At 39.9% G+C, this 18,419-nt stretch overlaps 1 protein-coding gene across 1 annotated transcript in view; it reads right to left on the reverse strand.

Moving 5' to 3' along the window:
• The window catches only part of LOC128354250 (fibronectin type III domain-containing protein 4-like), an 84,506-nt gene that overhangs the window by 16,917 nt on the left and 49,170 nt on the right, over positions 1–18,419 (reverse strand). The gene's annotated exons all lie outside the window — the stretch shown is intronic.

The raw sequence follows: 18,419 nt of genomic DNA on the forward strand, positions 1-18,419 counted from the left end.
GAAGAAGTAAGGGGGAGGGAGGGAGGAAAGAAGGAAGGGAGGAAAGACAGAGAGAAGGAGGGAGGGATGACAGATGGAAGGTAGGAAGGAAGGAAGGAAGGTCAATTTGACCCGGGAGGACGACACAAAGGTTAAGAGGTTAAAAAAAGCCTTAAATGGTGCAAAAAACATAAACTCCACTTAATTAATACCTTAAATTGTTTTCATTTTAAAAAAGGAGAATTCAGAGGTGTTTTTTTATGGGTTTTGGTTCCCCTTCAAAAACAAATTAATACTCACAACTGCTTCATTTTAAGTGGCCAGATGGTAAAAAAGGACCAGAAGAATAATTGGCCTAATTTAATGCTTTGCTTTGGATTAAAGGACTAGTAGGACAGTTTTTTGGGGGAAATGTGCTTATTCACTTTCTTGGCTAGAGTCACTTCCTGGAGTCAATCTTCATGATGATGACAACACTTCAGGACATTATTTCACCCAAGAAACAGTCTGCCAAAATATCTCCAGTAAAAGCATGACTTGATGTTTTTTTGTGATGTAAAGTGTCGAGTGATTATCTTTACAGGTGCTGCTGCGGGCTTTGTGCTAAGTAAGGCTAACCAGCTACTGTCACACATCCAGTATTTACTCTATAATAATGGAGTGGTGAAAGCAGCCTTTTTTTCTGCATCTGATTGAGGCAAAAATTTCATAAAAAATAAAGACGAAGATGAAAATTGACCATATTTGGTGTTTTCTTGACAATATGTAAATCTCATACAGTCCTCCAAACGTCCTGGAGTCTAGCTGGACGTCCTGAGCTCATAATCAAACAGCCACACAGACACTTCATCACACCCACATCTGTTTTTATGAGTGCGAGTTTTCATCAACTCGTCCTTGAGCGAAACACCGGCGATGGTGATGGTGATGATGATGATGATGATGGTGATGCTACGTTTCCTCTGTTGCTGTGAGTCGTTCTGGATTAAAGTACCGGCTAAATGGCTCAAATGTAAATGTATGATTGTGTATGAGAGATGAGAAACACACACACACCAACTGTACTTACACACTTCAAGGCTGATATTAATGAATCTCTGGAGGCAGGTTAGGACTGATGGGAAATGTGAAGTGTTCGCTGAGAGAGTGGGAGTGGGAGATTTTTATATATAACGGTAAATCACTGGTAAAAGCTGTGACCTCCACATAGAAAGAAGGAAAGAGAGAAAAAAAAACTAAAGAGAAAAGAAGAAATTATTTGTTTTGACGTGAGAAACACAGCAGGAACATAAAAGGAAGAAAAGGGTGGAAAGGGGAAGACAGGAAGTGGGCAATAGAAGAAAAATTGAAAGAGGGGAATTGACTAAAAGATTTTTAAAAAGTGCACAAAAAAGGGACACAAAGACAAAAAGAGGGAAAGAAAGACATGATTAAATACAAAAAGGAGAGAGCGAGAGAGACATGAAGACAGACGAAATGAGAGAGAAAAAAGACAAAGTGGCTGAAAGACAAATAAAAAGGAAGAATGATGTAATGAAAGGCAAAAAGAAAATGAAAGATAAGTGACACAAAAAATGACAGAAGACAACAAAAGACATAAATGAAGGCAAAAAGCAAAAAAAGGACAAGACAAGATAGAAAGAAAATGAGAAAAAATGAGTGTTGTTTGTCTTAATTTGATTTAAATGTTGTTTTTTAAATTCTCCAATATGCAAATGAGCGTGTGCCAGCCGGAAGGTGATTATAGTTGACTGCAGGATTGGCTGCTGAGCACCGATTGGTGGACTGGTTTCCAGGCTGGCGGCTTCCCCCAGCTGGAGCAAAACAAGAGGAAGAGGCAAAAGATAGAAAGAAAAGACAAGACAAATTGCAAAGAGAGAGAGAGAGAGAGAGAGAGAGAGAGAGAGAGACATGAAAAACAGATGAAATGAGACAGAAAAAAGAAAGACAAAGAAATGCCTGAAAGACAAACAAGATTAGAGAAAGACAATCATGATGCAAGGTAAAACAAACAAAACGAGAAAGAAAGAATGAAAGAAAGAAAGAAAGAAAGGGAATTGGCCAAAAGACAAAATGAGACAAACAATGTTCAACAGGAAAAAAACAGAAAGAAAAGAAAGAAAATAAGAAAAGAGTGAAAAAAGGACAAAAAGACAGAGAGAAAAACATGATGAAACATAGAGAGACAAAGACAAAAGGAGATGGAAAAAAGACAAAGAAAGACAGACAGACAAAAAGGAAGGAAGATATGAAGGAGGGAAAGAAAGAAAGAAATGAAGGAGGGAGGGAAAGAAAGAGGGAAAGAAAGGAAAGAAAGAAAGAGAAAGAATAAATGAAGGAGGGAGGGAGAGAAAGAGAGGGAAAGAAAGAAAGCAAGAAAGTAATCAAGAAAGAAAGAAAGGAAAGAAAGAAAGCAAACAAGCAAGAAACAGACCAAAAGACAAATTGAGACAACAAACATGCAAAAACCAAACACAGAAACAAAAAGACAAGAAAAAGGACAGAAAAAGACAAAAAGAGACTAAAATATGGTCAAACAGAAAGAGAGAAACACACACGATGAAAGAAAGAAAGAACATGAGAAAAAGAGAGAGGAGCCAGCATCCCTCCATCCCTCCATGATGATGATGATCGAGCGTCTAACTGGATCAATAACTGGAGACTTATTGATGACTTCACTTCATCTAACTTCTTCTTCTTTAGTGCAGGACAAGAATAGCACTTCCTCATGCACCATCAATTCCTCTCTCAGTGCCGAGCAATTAATATGTGACTACTGACAGTGTGTGTGTGTGTGTGTGTGTGTGTGTGTGTGTGTGTGTGTGTGTGTGTGTGCGTGTGCGTGTGTGCGTTTAAAGAAAAAAAAAAAGGACAGTTTGGACCTAAAGTTGAGGCCACTTTAAAGAGTAATTGCACCTATTTCGTGCCCAATGTTTCAGAAGAAGGATAAAACAGTTTCAGTGATGCCTCAGGTCTCAGGATGTGATACGTTACCATGGCAGCAGTGTGAGGCAGACGCTGCTAGACGAGCTGCCGTCTGGAGTGTGTTAAAGTGCTGCGAAGTAGAGACCATACAAAGGTGATGATAGTGATTGTTATAACCCCTTTTTTTTAAACAAGCTCACGTACAGTGTGTGTAGGTTTGTGTGTAGTTATGACAACGGTCTGTTTGTCAATGTTCTAGTTCAGGGGTGTCAAACATGCGGCCCGTGGGCCAGAACTGGCCCGCCGAGGGGTGCGATCCGGCCCACTTTCCTTTCTGTGTTCTTTTCCTTCCTTCCTTCCTTCCTTCCTTCTGTCCTTCCTTCCATCTGTCCTTCGTCCCTACCTTCCTTTTTTTCATTCCTTCCATCTGTCTGTCTTTCCTTCCTTCCTTCCATCTGTCTTTCCTTCCTTCCTTCCTTCCTTCCTTCTGTCTTTCCTTCACTCACTACCATTTATCTGTATCTTTTATCTATTTCAACCTTTTATTACCTTTCTATTTCCACTTTTTCAACCATTTATCCATTACTTTTACTCATCTATTTCAACCATTTATTACTTTTAGCTATCTATGTCAAGTGTTTATCCATTGCTTTTTAACTAATCCCAACTACTAAGTACTAAGCATACTTTTAGCTATTTTAACCATATTTATATAGCCTATTCTAATTTTTTTTCTGTTAGGTTTGTCAACTTTTTAACAGTTCATTCATCGATGTAGCTATTTCAACTATTTATGCACTACTTTTTGCTGTATGTGTAAAGTTTGTTACTAAACAAGCCACTAAAATTGGTTGCAGTTGACTGGCAAATGTTAGTCATCGTCATGGTTACCGTATATCATCTTTCTGGCTGGTAAGTAAGTTAAATCGATACTGGAATGAATTCCTGTGTTGTAAACTGGCGTCCAATTAATATAAAAACAGCTGTTTTACCATCACTGAGTATCATTCTGTGACTCTTTATGAATTAGCCGGACCCTCGGAGCTTGTGTGACTATATAGTTGTTACTCAGGGTTATGTTGTAACTTATCTCCATGGTGCAACTATTATATATTATTATTACACTAAGTTTTAATTTACACACAGCTGGTGCAACAAGCTGCTGCAAGTTCAAGCTGATTTCATTTGTGGATATTTTTCAATCTTGAAGTGTAAATACCTCTAAATTGGAAATTCAGCTAATTATCATTATTGTTTATTTATATTCCACTTGGAAAAACTGATGCTATCGTTAGCCGAGCTCGCTTCTCTATGATAATTAAACTTTAACTACAGTCTGTTTTTCATTTTATTCAAATAACTTCAGCTGCCATCATTTTTAGCGTTGTGTTTTTTTTTTGCTCTGATGCTCTACTGATGGTTTGTGGAGTGCATGTGAATCTAATACCTCCGTGTTGGAGCGATGACAACCAGAACAAACAAAAAAAAAAAGAAGAAGAAGAAGAAGAAAAATGACAGCAGCATCACCTTCGCTTTTTTTCTGTAAAAAACAAAAGAACACAGAAGCTCATTTCCGAGCTACTGGAGGAAGCAACACTGACAACAACCCCTCCATATATTTTCTGGAAGACTACATAAAAAACAACCAAAAGCTTCCAGCCAGGCTCCGTGGAGTATGACCGTGAATGTCAAGCACTATCTCAGGCTAACAAGCTCACCACAGCTCATTATGCAAGCCAGCCTCCCCCTGCTCCCTGCAGCACACACTGGCCAGCCTGCCAAAAAACTGCCTCACAATCATTAAAGGAGCAAATACAAAAGGATTATCAATCTAAGGGAGTGAGTGCATCAACTTCCCCCAATCTGCCTTGTCTGCTCCAGTTAGTGATTTCACTACATTTCCCAGAAAGCCATTTGACAGCCCACAGGGGAGGATTATAAACCTGTTGCATCCAGCATGTGTAGGAGGAGTGAATTAAAAGCATAGCAGGAGCAAGAAAGTGGGAGGTTTTTTTTTTCTTTCCAGTTGAGAAAATAAGAAAATAGTGTCTAGCAGAGCTGTCCTGTGACTGTGACTGGAAAGCTTTCTGGTCTATTTCTCGGATAAATTCATCCCTTTAAAATCACTGACTGCCTGTGTTCAATGGTGGATGTAGAAAGATGCTCTTGCTCTTTGATTGTGAGAAACATATTTAACATAACCTGATATTTATGGTTGATGTTTTCCATTTCTGAAGCCAATCCTGAGATGAATCACAGCACTACATGGCCATTCAAATGCTACTATAACAGCTTCCTGCAAGATTAGGCGAACTTGGAAAAGATGCAAGCGGACTCAGACTGATGCAAATTGGCTCTAGGTGGTGCCAGTTGAAAAGGTGCTTATCCTTTCTGAATGGGCTTCTTGGTCTTTCCTTCTTTCCTTCCTTCCTTCCTTCCTGTTTTTTCCATCTGTCTTCTCTTCCTTCCTTCCTTCCTTCCTTCCTCTGTTTCTTCCATCTGTCCTTCCTCCCTTCCTTCCTGTTTCTTCCATCTGTCCTTCCTTCCTTCCTTCCTTCCTTCTTGTTTCTACCATCTGTCCTTCCTTCCTTCTTTCCTGTTTCTTCCATCTGTCTTTCCTTCCTTCCTTCCTGTTTCTTCCATCCTGTTTCTTCCATCTGTCCTTCCTTCCTTCCTTCCTTCCTTCCTTCCTTCCTTCCTTCCTTCCTGTTTCTTTCATCTGTCCTTCTTTCCTTCCTTCCTTCCTGTTTCTTCCATCTGTCCTTCCATCTGTCAGTCCTTCCTTCCTTCCATCTGTCCGTCCTTCCTTCCTTCCTTCCTTCCTTCCCTCCCTCCATCTTTTCAATGATCCGGCCCACATGAGATCAAATTGGTCTGTATTTGGCCCTTGAATGAAAATGAGTTTGACTCCCCTGCTCTTGGTGGTGCAAACTGGGGTAAAACATACAACCATGCCAGTTGAAAAGGTGCTTATCCTTTCTGAATGGGCTCCTACAGACTGCTAGATGAGTTCTGGCATCAGTCAGATCACACAGACGCTCGATGCATGGGCTGCTAACAAGCTACAGCTAACATTTACAGTCTGTATGTCTGGCTGTTTGAGGCAAATAAACACAACTAACAGCATTCAGAACATCTTTAACTCAAGTTTAATTACAACTCAGCAAGGCGCTGCAGTGACCAGATGGTGAACTTGTAACATGAACTCTATTGTTTATTCACATTTACTGGAATTAGCATATTTTCCCAATAAAAGCTTATTTTATGAAGAGAGTTTCAAACAAATGAATCATTCAAAAAACAGATGAATGCAGCAGAAATAAGTCCAGTTTATGGACAGTAATGAAATGGCTCACATAATTAAAAGATACGTCAAAATCTAGAAGGTTCGAGCTGGCCCACTTTCCTTTCTGTGTTCTTTTCCTTCCTTCCTGTCTTCCTTCCATCTGTCCTTTGTCCCTACCTTCCTTTTTTCCCTTCCTTCCTTCCTTCCTTCCTTCTTTTTAATGACATGCCCACATGAGATAAAATTGGTCTGTATTTGGCCCTTGAATGAAAATGAGTTTGACCCCCCTGCTCTAGTTCATCCCAGTTAGTCGGAGCATTGCAGGCCAGTTTCCATACTGGGTGAACGATTTCTCTCTGGATTGCTGCGTGCACAAGAGCTCGACATAATGAAACCATCCACACACACATACATACTTGACATTGTTGTTAAGCCACCTACATAGAAGTGAAATGAATGCAGATATGTAAGCGTTAAGTACTTTAAGGAGTCAAACAAAAAGGTGTACATGTAATAAAAACACACCGCCTCCACCTCAGCACACACACTTCACAGAGTACACAATCAAAACCATGTTCTCTTGTCTGTGCCAATGACAGCAAGACACACACACACACACACACACACACACACACACACACACACCCAACTCTCATCACGTTACGGCAGCTAAATCCCAACCGCTTTCATCTGCCAGGGTAGCGATGGAGTGAATATACTTTTTGCAATTACATTATACACACCAGCAGAGGAGATGAGAGGAGAGCTTAGATAGAGTCAGGAAGACAGAGGAAAAGAGGTGGAGATGAGAGGATGAGAGGATGAAAGAGTGGAGAGAGGAAGAGAGAGAGAGAGCGAGAGAAGGAGGGAGGACAACATAGATAAGGGGAGGGATAGAGGAGGATGAAAGACGAGAGGAATATGGCTGAGTGAGGGATGAATGAGTCAGAAGGGGTGAAAAAAAAAGATGAAGAGAACAACGAGAAAAAGGAGCAATTATCTCGGGCAGATATCAAGCGAGGGCGAGTGAATCCTCAATATTTTGATTTGGAGAGAAAAGGAGAACGAAGGGCAAAGTGGCATGGATGGATACATGGATACGAGTATGGATGGAGGGATGGATGGAGGAATGGAGGAAAATATGATCAATGATGGATGGAGTGGTTAAGGAGCGAGGGTGGAGGGAAAACAGCGAGTAGGAGGAGAAGTAGAATGTGGGATATTGATTAAATGATGAAATATAGCAGTTCAGGTAGATGTTAGGGCACACACACACACACACACACACACACACACACACACACACACACACACACACACACACACACACACACACACACACACACACACACACACACACACACACACACACACACACACACACACACGTCCTTGTTTGCCCTTCATGTTTCAGGTGGTCAATTACATATTCATCTTCATTCCTAATTCAACTCTATTAAATTTATAATATATATATCAAATCAAATTGATTTTTAAACTATTTATGATCTACATTTTTTTTTTTGTAATTGTGACTTAATGTATTTATCAGCTGTAATAATAATGATGTAGATTTTATTAGTAGCTGTTCCTGTTCAGCCTGCTGACCTCCACATGAATGATTCACAAGATGCAGCATGTAAGTCAGCGTTACACACTTTCATTTCTCATTAAGCTTCGTGTCGTCCTCCCGGGTCAAATTAACCCCATCTCTTTTGACCCTTCCTTCCTTCCTTCCTTCCTTTCCACCCTTCCTTCTCTCCTAAATTCCTTCCTCTTTTCGTCCTTACTCATTTCCACCCTTCCTTCCTTACTGCTTTCCTTCCTTCCTTCCTCCCTCCTTTCCTTCCTTCCTTCCTTCCTCCCTCTTTTCCTCCTTACTCCCTTCCTTCCTTCCTCCTTTCCTTCCTTTCCACCCTCCCTTCTCTCCTAAATTCCTTCCTCTTTTCGTCCTTACTCCCTTCCTTCCTTCCTTCCTTCCTTCCTGCCTGCCTTCCTCTGAGGACAACAGGAGGGTTAATATTGTTAACTGTTGAAACTGTGAAAGCTGTATTAAAGGTACTACCTGCTGCAAACCAAAAAAAACATCTAACCAGCAAAACACACAAAGGTAATCTCATATATTTGTCACCGGTATCGACAAAATAAAATAAGAGTCATTTTGAGACATCTTTTAACTGGGTCACTTTTTATCCCTGCAAGGAGACACAGTGAGCTGTTGATGCACACCTCCGACTCTTCAGCGAGGCCGCAAATGGAACTGTGTCCCGCTGGTGTGTGAGAAACTAATTCATGCAGCACACAGCATGAAATCAGACCGCAGCTGTTCAATACATGATGGAAAAATGGGAGGTAATTGACGGACTTCTTTATCAAAAAATTGTTTTCTGGCCTCAGAATTGTGCAACCTGTGGTGTTAAACCATTAAACATACTCAACCAACTAATAAATAACATATTATGGATGAAAAGCAGGAATGCAGGAACAAATCTGTGAAAGTAAATCAGAAAGAACTACTGTTTATTATCCTTTTACACCCTTCACTTAGACCTTTTTCTAATTGGTTAAAATTGGCTGAAATGACTTGATGCAGCAAATCCAAAACTGTCAAATCCATCTGACGCTTTTTAGGCTAGAAAGTTCTGCAGGTAATTTTTATTATAGCTGAAACTAAACTAAAGACCTTCCAAAGGCTAAAACTCCCAATTTCTTCTTTAACTACCAAATAACATAATTTAAATCCTCTATCTTTTTGTATATGTGGCTCTAAGACAAGAGAATCTGCAAGAGTGGTGAGATTATTTTAAGTATTTCTGATGTATTCTGTCAAATCTAGCGTAATATTCATCTAGTTCAAAGCTGTCAAGCCCTGTTTAATTTCAAAACTCCTTCAAACAGAACAGCCTGCGGGGGGAACAGGTGCTCTAAATCTAGCACCGGAGGCACTAATCATATCCTGGTTTTAGCAATAAAAACCTAAATTCTTCAAGATTCAGATTCAAACATCAGAATCTGTGGAGAGCAGCAAGTTCCTGTTTAACTTTTGAGGAATGTGGGTCTTTAGAAGTTTAGAAATTACATCCCACCACCACCACCACAGAGTGCAGTGCTTTTGATCCATGCTGCAGCCTCAGCTTCCACAAACCCTGTCCTATATGAGACATCCTGGACAAAAATCATCCTCTGCACCCCCCGCAACACTACACAATGACTGCGTCTCCAATGGCGACGAAAACAAAAACAAGCCTTGTGACAGCTGTTGTTTACATCGGAGTGGAGTAGATGGTGACGTACAGCTCGGGTCTCGACAGCCGCCAGTAAATCACAGGGAAGTAACAGTTTGCTGATAGACTCAGACAGCCTAATCTGGCTAATGGCTCTCTACCACTTTCTATAAGGGATAAATGTCTGTACATCTGTGTGTGTATGAGTGTGTGTGTGTGTGCTCTTGCTCGGGTTGCCGTAGAGACAGTTACAACCCGTGCATGCTGATTAAGATACAGTAGGATTACATAAAGGTAAGACGTGCCATGAGAGATAATATCCTTCATGTCGGTGCAACTTTCTATGAGTTTCTAAACATCTCCTAATTAATAAATCACCTTATGCAACAACATTTTCAAACTGGACCCAAATGTCAGCAATTAGCCGAGAATTTTTAATTTGCCCTCAGACGGTCAGGTTGAGTCACGTCCCGCAAGAGTTCATCAGAAAGAGCAGAGCCAAAGTGAATTTCTTAGCAGCACCGCGGCAGTGATGCTGCGAAAACACCTCAGGCTGAAGAAGACAATAATAAAGAGAAACAAAGGAATCGAAATCGTCAGGGAGCGAAGAGAATAAACAATGTCCATCCACAATGAGAGAGGCAGTGATGTGAAGGGGGGAGAGAGAGAGAGAGAGAGAGAGAGAGAGAGAGAGAGAGAGAGAGAGAGAGAGAGGGGGGGGGGGGGGGGGGGGAGGTCTTTCTCTGCATGAATAAGGAAGCACTTTGCCCCGCTTCTTTTCAATAAAAGACCTCCCGTGGCCACAGTTGGTGCATTTTTGTGATCCCCCGATGTGCTGCAAATGTTCATCTCCAGACTTTGAACTGCTTTCCCAAAAAAAAAAAAAAATAAATAAATTTTTTTTTTTTTAAAAGCTGAATATAAACAGCTTTTCTCATTTCATTTCCAAGCTTTTCACCAGGGAGCGGAGAGGTGCAACAAAGAAGAACACAACTGGAGTCCGACTAGATCTTATCACCTGCCTGGAGCAACTTTTGTCTTCCGTACGTCAGATGTTGCCCGTAACACACAAACACACACCAAACATGACTCACAGATGTTATCAGTCTTGATTCAAATAAAATAAAGCTTTTGATTATATTTCCGGAGTTAATTTGTGGTCGTTAATGGAAGCATATGGCTTTCCAGATGGTTTGATACACATGATCAGATATCTGTATGTGTGTGTTAATGTAAATGAGGTTTTAACAGGGAAATTAATCAAAAGAATCAACTCTGACAGCTGGACTAGTGGCACACATGTAGGGTTTACATACAAGGTTGCAATGAGATGGAGGTCTTGACCAGTCACATCTGTATGAACAAGCATCTGGAGTTAAACTATAGTTGCCAAAACAGAGGGATTGGAGGAGAAGATGAGAGAGAAAATATTAATATTCAAATCAAACAAGACATTAAAATATAGTCGGAGTGGCCATCGGTGAAAGTGGGTGAAATCGTGTGTGGTATTAAAGTTGGGGGGGAGACAAAAATACTGATTATAGATCAAGAGTATCATCAAAATCCATCCTCCATCCTGTCCAAACTCTTCTTTTCTGGCTAACATCCTTCCTCCTCTCTGATTTGGGGATCGCTCCATGTGGAGAAATGAAGGCAGCGAGAGCCAGAAACAGTCCTGAGTACAATCTAATATAAGCCAACATTTATAGGTAGACTGGAATAGTTAATAAAAAGATGATAAACAATCACAGAGGAGATAAGTGGCTCATTTCTGTTGATAGACTTCCTGTCAGAGCTGTTATGTAACAATGATGATTTATTGTAATGAAGATGAAACACAGCAACACCTCCATCCTCCATATATATATATATATCAGTTTATAGTCTGGCTCAGATTCTGCTTTTTATCCACATGGAGTGAGTCTTCAGTGGCTGTTCAGGTCCTTTTTGAGTGCATGTAGGTCCCTCGGGGTCAAAGATACAGAACGTACTAAGACTGAAAGCATGTGTTTAATGGCCTAGTCAGTGTCAATCAAAGTCTTTTTCGATGACCATTGCTCTCCACTGACTTCATATTGAGTTAAGCTGCTTCCTTGTCACTTCTGTCTGCTGGGAAACAACAGAAACATGTCTAAGAGCTGCTGCTGTGTGATGGGATGAACAACCAACCCAAAGTAATGACTGCCAAACTGAGAAACTGAGCCTTTAAAAAGACTAAAGTGGGTAAAAAAAAAAAAAAAGTGGTGCCAGATGTGCTTAATGTTTTTAGTGAGCTACAGGCATTTTGTTAGTGTTTCAGCTCTTGGTTGTATAGTTTTATAGTTCAAATTACAAACCAGTCAAAGGACTTGTTGTATAGGCCAGACCTCCTGAGCTCAGTAACAGTCCACCAGGTGAACAGCAACATAACTCTCTGCACTTCTATCTACACAGCATTTCATTTTTATTCATTATATTTATGCTTTTTGTCTCATGGAAGGTTTGTTACATTTTTGTCTTGTAAATTGTGCAGAACTTATAAATATCAAAAGGCGGGAAAGGGAATATTATTACTGTATTGCTTCATATATTGTATTTATAATTGTTTTTCATTGTGAAATTCAATCTACTGAGTCGTAGTAGCGTTGCCGGGGAAAAAATATGATTAAATTATTGTTTTTCTGAAGGATTGCTGCTTATTGATCTGGGAAATAGCACAGTGTTTATTATTAATACGCCTTGCTCACACTAGCCTGAAGCTTACAGGCATGTTTAGCATGTTACTTCCTGTCTGATTATACTACTATCTACTATCAGACTGTTTATGATGAGATTGAGTAGAAATCAGCTGTGCTTCTGTTTCCCAAATGACTCAGAAGACAAATGAAGCTTTGTTGCCTTCTCCATTCACACTGAATTACAACCTGTTGCGTCTCAAATGTATGAATCCATGCTTGTTAACAGCCTCGCTTGTTATAATGTGAATCATAAGCTTTTGTGTGAAAGCCGCAGATGTTTTAATAACTCATGCATCTAATAGTACTGAGCCTTTAAACCATCTAATTCTCCTATAAAAGAGGAAACACCTGCGAGTAGTGTGAAATTATTCTGCTTTTTCTTCAATGCCAGTCAAATGAAAGATCCTTTTCTCCACACAAGTGCCTCCAATCAACAACACTAAAGGCATCTGGTTATTTCTCCATTTCAACCTCAACTTTTTGGTCTTTCTTATTCTATTTTCTGCTGCGCTCACCTGTGTGTGTTCCTCAGCCTGACCTTCACCTGCCTCCACACCTGCCGCTCGTTACTCAATCGGTCCCTTGGTATAGATACACCGCTCCATTAGTTTACTGCCTTTGCTGGAATATCTTGTCCTCTTGCTATATATATATATATATATATATATATATATATATATATATATATATATATATATATATAGTTTTTAATCGTTATGACCCCAACCTGCTCTGTTAGTATCTGCTCGCTCTTGTTTAATCCTGCTGACTATTTTTCTGGTGCCAAACTGTTTTCTGCTTGAATCATTTAATCCTATCTTCCTGTCCTTGCTGTTACTGTTCCCACAACCCTGATAGATACTGAAAAAGAGAAAACACACTAAATATAATATAACCTCACTGACTGATCTCACAAAAATAAAACATGCTTTTAGATGTATGACTTCTTAAGAGACATAGTCCTTGCAGCACATAATGGTGTATTTAAGTGCAAAATGCTGCCAGCAATGACTTTTAGTTTCCAATGCCAGCACAACAAACATCATTACATTGATGATGATGTTACACATTTTTATAGTTCCCCAGGTGCCGTTTAGTGATTAAGAATTTGGAAAGGTTTTATTTTATTCATTTTTTTTTTCCAGCAGGGATGTCAATGCCAGACAGAGGGATGTTTCTGCTCGATGAAGCCCAACACAACCCCGAGCTCTTGTTGGAAAAACACGTTTCAAAAAGAAATCGCTAACAAGTGGAGCTTTTCACGAGGACAAATCAGAGCTACACTGAGCTGGGTGCAGCTGTTCCACTGTTGCAAATTCGTCACTCAATCTTTTAAAAATCACACAGGAATAAATCCGGATATGTGCATAAATCTGCTCCTTGCACAGTCACATTGGCAACATTATACGGACATTTATCTGTAAGAAGTGGCTTTACATGGATGTAAATCCTCAGTTAAATCTGGCAGTGGCAGGGAGCAGCTCAACACAGCAAGGTAGGTGAGCTCCTCTAAAGATGTCATAAGCAGAGGAGGTGATGGCCATGTGGGGAAATATAAAACCACACTTCATTGGCTAAATCAATACAGAGCCTCTTAACGTAGATTAGCCACCTCTTGGTATCCAGCCAAAGGCAAAAGCATGTTGATGTGGTTTCTTTTGGGAATGATGCCTTACATAAACCCTCTACGTTAAAAGGTACGAGGAGCAGGATTTTGACCAGAAGTTTGGATGATTTAAGTGCTAGTGGATTCCCGATACAGCTAATTAAACAGGCTGGAGTGCGAGGGAGAGATTGCTTTGAAATTCCAATCCCCTGATAGACATTCAATTAAGCTTTTGACAGTTTTACAACAGCTGTTTGTCTCGTTGAAATATACGGCGCAAACCGTGGGCAGCAAACACCCTCTCACCCCCGAGTCAAACCGACGAAGCAATAAGTTAATGTAAAGCTGTGCTGCTGTCATGTACTTAAAGCTCTGGATGATGACAAAACAGGCTCCACTTGAGAGATCTGCCCTCTGTTATAGACACTGATAATTAATCACAACTTAAAAGCTCAAGTTTTCAAAGCAGGTTTCTTCTTATTTCAATACTATATGAATATTTTTGACACTTTTTAAGCCTTTAATTCCCCTTAAGTAGCTTTAAGGTCCAAAATCATCTTATTGTACACTGTCTGACTGCATCACATATATCTGCTATTCTACATCAGCTTTCTCAGCTCCTCATTGCAGTGTTCAATATGTCTTGTGCATAATTTTACACACTTTATCTCAATATTCAGTCTCATATTTCTACAATCTTGGGACTTGCTGTAGTAGAAATTAAAATACTAAAACAATGGTTTGCTGCACTGCATGACTTTGTACCAGCTGGACCACGAGAGGGTTAACGGGTTAAATGCATCAATGCAGAGACCGAATGATGTCTGAGCTAAAAAGAAAAAAGACACATGTAAACCAATATCCATTTTCAGTCCTAAATATCATCACTTCTTCATATTTATGCTTCATATTGAGACCTGATTTACACCACATCCTGGATTAATAATGAACCAAGGACAAATATTCATCCAATACTTGAAGAAAAGGAGCAAGCAGTTAAAAAAAGCACATTATAATAGCATTATAGTCTGTTTTTGATTATATTTACATTTTTTAGATATGATGCGCAGTGCAAACACACACACAAGATGATATTTATGAATTGAGCATTATTAATTATTGCCTAATTCACTATTTAATGACACAAAGTGCATGTTTGTAATGTATTTCTGCATATTTGCTCATATTTGCATGATGTATTTTTGCATTTGGTGACAATAAAGCACAATTTGTATGATCTTCAACTGTCATGCACACACACACACACACAGGGTCTCATCATTCTCTGAATTATGCAAGCAGCTCCCGTCTATACCACTCTATGTTTCTGAACTTGACTTTTCATGCATGAAATTGAGAGACAGTAAAGGACGTTAAACGGAGAGAGAGACACACTCACTTCCTCCAACCATCGCCGGAGTTTGCCAGCAGGCCAGCAGCAGCAGCAGCAGCCCGAGGTTCAGGTGAGGAGAGGCGGTCATAACCTTCTCTGTCTCTGCGCACACACACTGACAGACACCTCTGGATCTTCAGCAGCAGCTCTTCCTCCTCCTTCGCCTCCTTCTTCTTCTTCTTCTTATCCCCCCCTCTTGTTCACTCCCTTGCGTTTTTACTGCAAGTTCCCCCACAGGGTCACCACTGTTTCCACACCACCCTTCAGCTTCAGCTTCATCCTCCTCTTCCCCTTCTTCTCTGTACAAAAAGATGATGCACCTTCTCCAAAAGAAATCTTGCGTCGGGTTTTTATTTCCAACTTGCACAAACTAAGTCAGCAGCTGCAAATTCAAATATGCTGAATGTATATCTCGCTCGTTTTTTTTTTTGTTTTTTTTTACCCCCTTCTTCTCATATGGATCAGAAGCGCAGAGGGGGCTGCATAATCAGCTCGGAGAAGCTAACAGGTAGTTCGACCCTGCTCGCCACCACTTGTCCTCGGCTCCACTGGTGTCTATAGCGGGCTCAATTTTGCGCCAAATGTCGGATAAATTCGCCTTTCTCCGCGGGCAGGTGGAAGGTCGCCGGAGTTTCAGCACCACGGACAGCGCTCAGGCAGGTCGGCTGTCATCTCAGCGCAGAGGACAGAGGACAAATCGGCGTTTCTTTGGTGATTCAAATCAACCAAAAAGAGAAAGAAAAGGACAATAGGGGTTGATGTTTAAGCACTCTAGAAAAGGAAGGATGACACAGGAGAGACTGGAGCGCAAAAAAGGTGGCCCGCCTCCTCTAGAGGGCGGCGCGCTGGTTTAATCTGACAGATTATGGGGAATCCGGAGGCTGAGAAAATGTCTCTGTCTGCAAGGAGCTGCGATGGTAACTCCTCCAGCACAACCACACACACTCATACACACACACCTACATAAGCACAGCAGGCATGTACGGTGCTTCTTACAGAATGACGTTACAAATCCTGTCACTACATAGAGAGGATGGAGATGGAGGAGGAGGAGGAGGAAGAGGATGGAGAGAGAGAGAGGAGGAGGACGCATTCCTTCACTCTTTAAAAAGCCAACTGTGGATTATATGAGCAGATTATTAAATATGTGACTTCCTGATAAGTCAAACACAAATATCAGTCAATCAAATCAATAAATTGATGTTTTGAATCAATGTATTGGCCTTGGAAACAGTTGAGAAAACAACATAAACACAATGTCCATTTAGTAGTTGCTCTGAGCTTTCATTAGCAGGTGGAGTTTGCCCAATGTTGTCACTAAATTATGGCTCAAATGTACAAAAAAAGGGCAAAATAAGACCTTGTAGTGAGGCTGCATTCTCAAATAAATGAAAGTATTTGAAAAAATCATCCTGCCTGGTGTATTAAGTATATGAATATTACAAATATACTATAAATCCAAACCTTATAAGTATAATAAGCATAATCATTGTCATCCACCTCCTTCTAAACTGCCACATTTAAGAGGGGAATATTGCTCTTTTTTTATTCCAGATGTGTACTAAACAGCCATATTGACTTTATGGATCAATATTCTCATTCAAAACATGATTATCTTACATCATACACACAATATACTGAACTATTCAAACCATATAACTAGTCATTTTAGCTCCACTTCAATTGGCAAAGTAAAAAATCTGTTTATGCATCAGTAATCATAAAAATAATCCAACAATATGACTTTCATAATAATTTAACACACTGAAAAAGGACCATTCTACATAATGGGAGCCTCACTTTTCCTACTACTACTTAAATATCCAAGAAAGCATTGACTCAACATTTTTGGATACACCATGACCAAGATCATCTTTTTAATATCTTCATTTAACCAGCACGTCTCATGAGATACATCATCTTTTTTTATGAGAGACCTGATAAAAAGGGGGCAGCACAGATTAGTTAACACAGACTTCACATAAAAGAGCTGATTTACAACATGTTTCCACTACAATCAAACAGGACATGAGAGGAGGAATAAAAGGAGAGAGCTTCACACATTCCTCATAAATAATCTCATGAAAGTGAAGGATCTAATTACTTCTTGCACTGCTTGAACCCCTTCAAATGAAACAATGCCTTCTCGGAGCCCCGTGTGACACATCATACAAGCTAATGAGATGTCAGCAGCTCTGAAACTGTCTCATTTAAATAAGTTTTAGACACCTGAAGGAATAAAACAATCCCAAAAATTGAAAAAAGAAGCCCAAAAGTCAGTTAAAATAATATATAATTCATGTTGCAGGCTTGTATTTCTCCTCTTTCTTAGCCTCTTATTCATATTGCATCCTTGTATATTTACTTTGTGACTCCCTTGAAGGTGTTTCAACCCTTCAGCCGGCACGTCGGAGACATAGAAACCACAATTAAGCACAAGAAGGATATTTAAAACCCTCAATTTGTAAATCACTTCAGTATTGTTGCACTACAGGGAGAGATAGAAATGTCTGGATAATATTACAACCAGTACAGAATGAGGATGGATGTTATTGACCTTGCTTATTAAAAATCAACGCTGCAAATGAAGGACACCATCTCCGACCTTCTGCAAAGCCTTTTCCTGTATAGCGTAAACTGGCTTTTGTCCCATATGTGATGTCCAAAGATAACAGCTGTTTAATAAAGTCTGCATGTGAAACCTTGACAGTTTTCACACATCATTAATCTTTGTGCGTTGATGCCATTCGATTCAGCCTCTTGATTTATTTCACTCCAGTTTCAACGACACCAGTTGTTTCGCTGCAAAGTCAAACAGTTCGACGCCTCTGACATCACAGATTGATGAGAGAATAAAAGATACAGCAGTTTTTTGGTATCGATTTTCCGGGATCAAACGGGACTAAAAATGTCTTGACAACCTTCAGAAGAGTGAAATAGAAAGCAAGACATTTGCCTGAAGCACATTTGTCTTATTCAGAGGACTACCAGGCACATTGTTCAATTATTCAGTAGAAATCTGTATTAGAGGAACATTTCGAGGAAAGTCTGAAAAGATAAGTTTGTGCAGTAGAATTTTTGTTTTTTCCTTGTTGCTGTACTAAATCTATTCTGAGTCTCAACCATCAGTCTGGAAACTACTTTATATGCAAGTTTGAACTCCTTCAAGCTTCAAAAAAATAATGCAGCTGATTTTGCCTCCTGCTGCCACTTGGGGACACTAAAAACTCAAAAAGTTTCCAAGTGCAACAACATACATTTGGACTTGTCATAGCAGGAAAAAACACAA

This window comes from Scomber japonicus, chromosome 24, assembly GCF_027409825.1.
Source record: "Scomber japonicus isolate fScoJap1 chromosome 24, fScoJap1.pri, whole genome shotgun sequence".
In the NCBI taxonomy this organism is placed as follows: domain Eukaryota; kingdom Metazoa; phylum Chordata; class Actinopteri; order Scombriformes; family Scombridae; genus Scomber; species Scomber japonicus.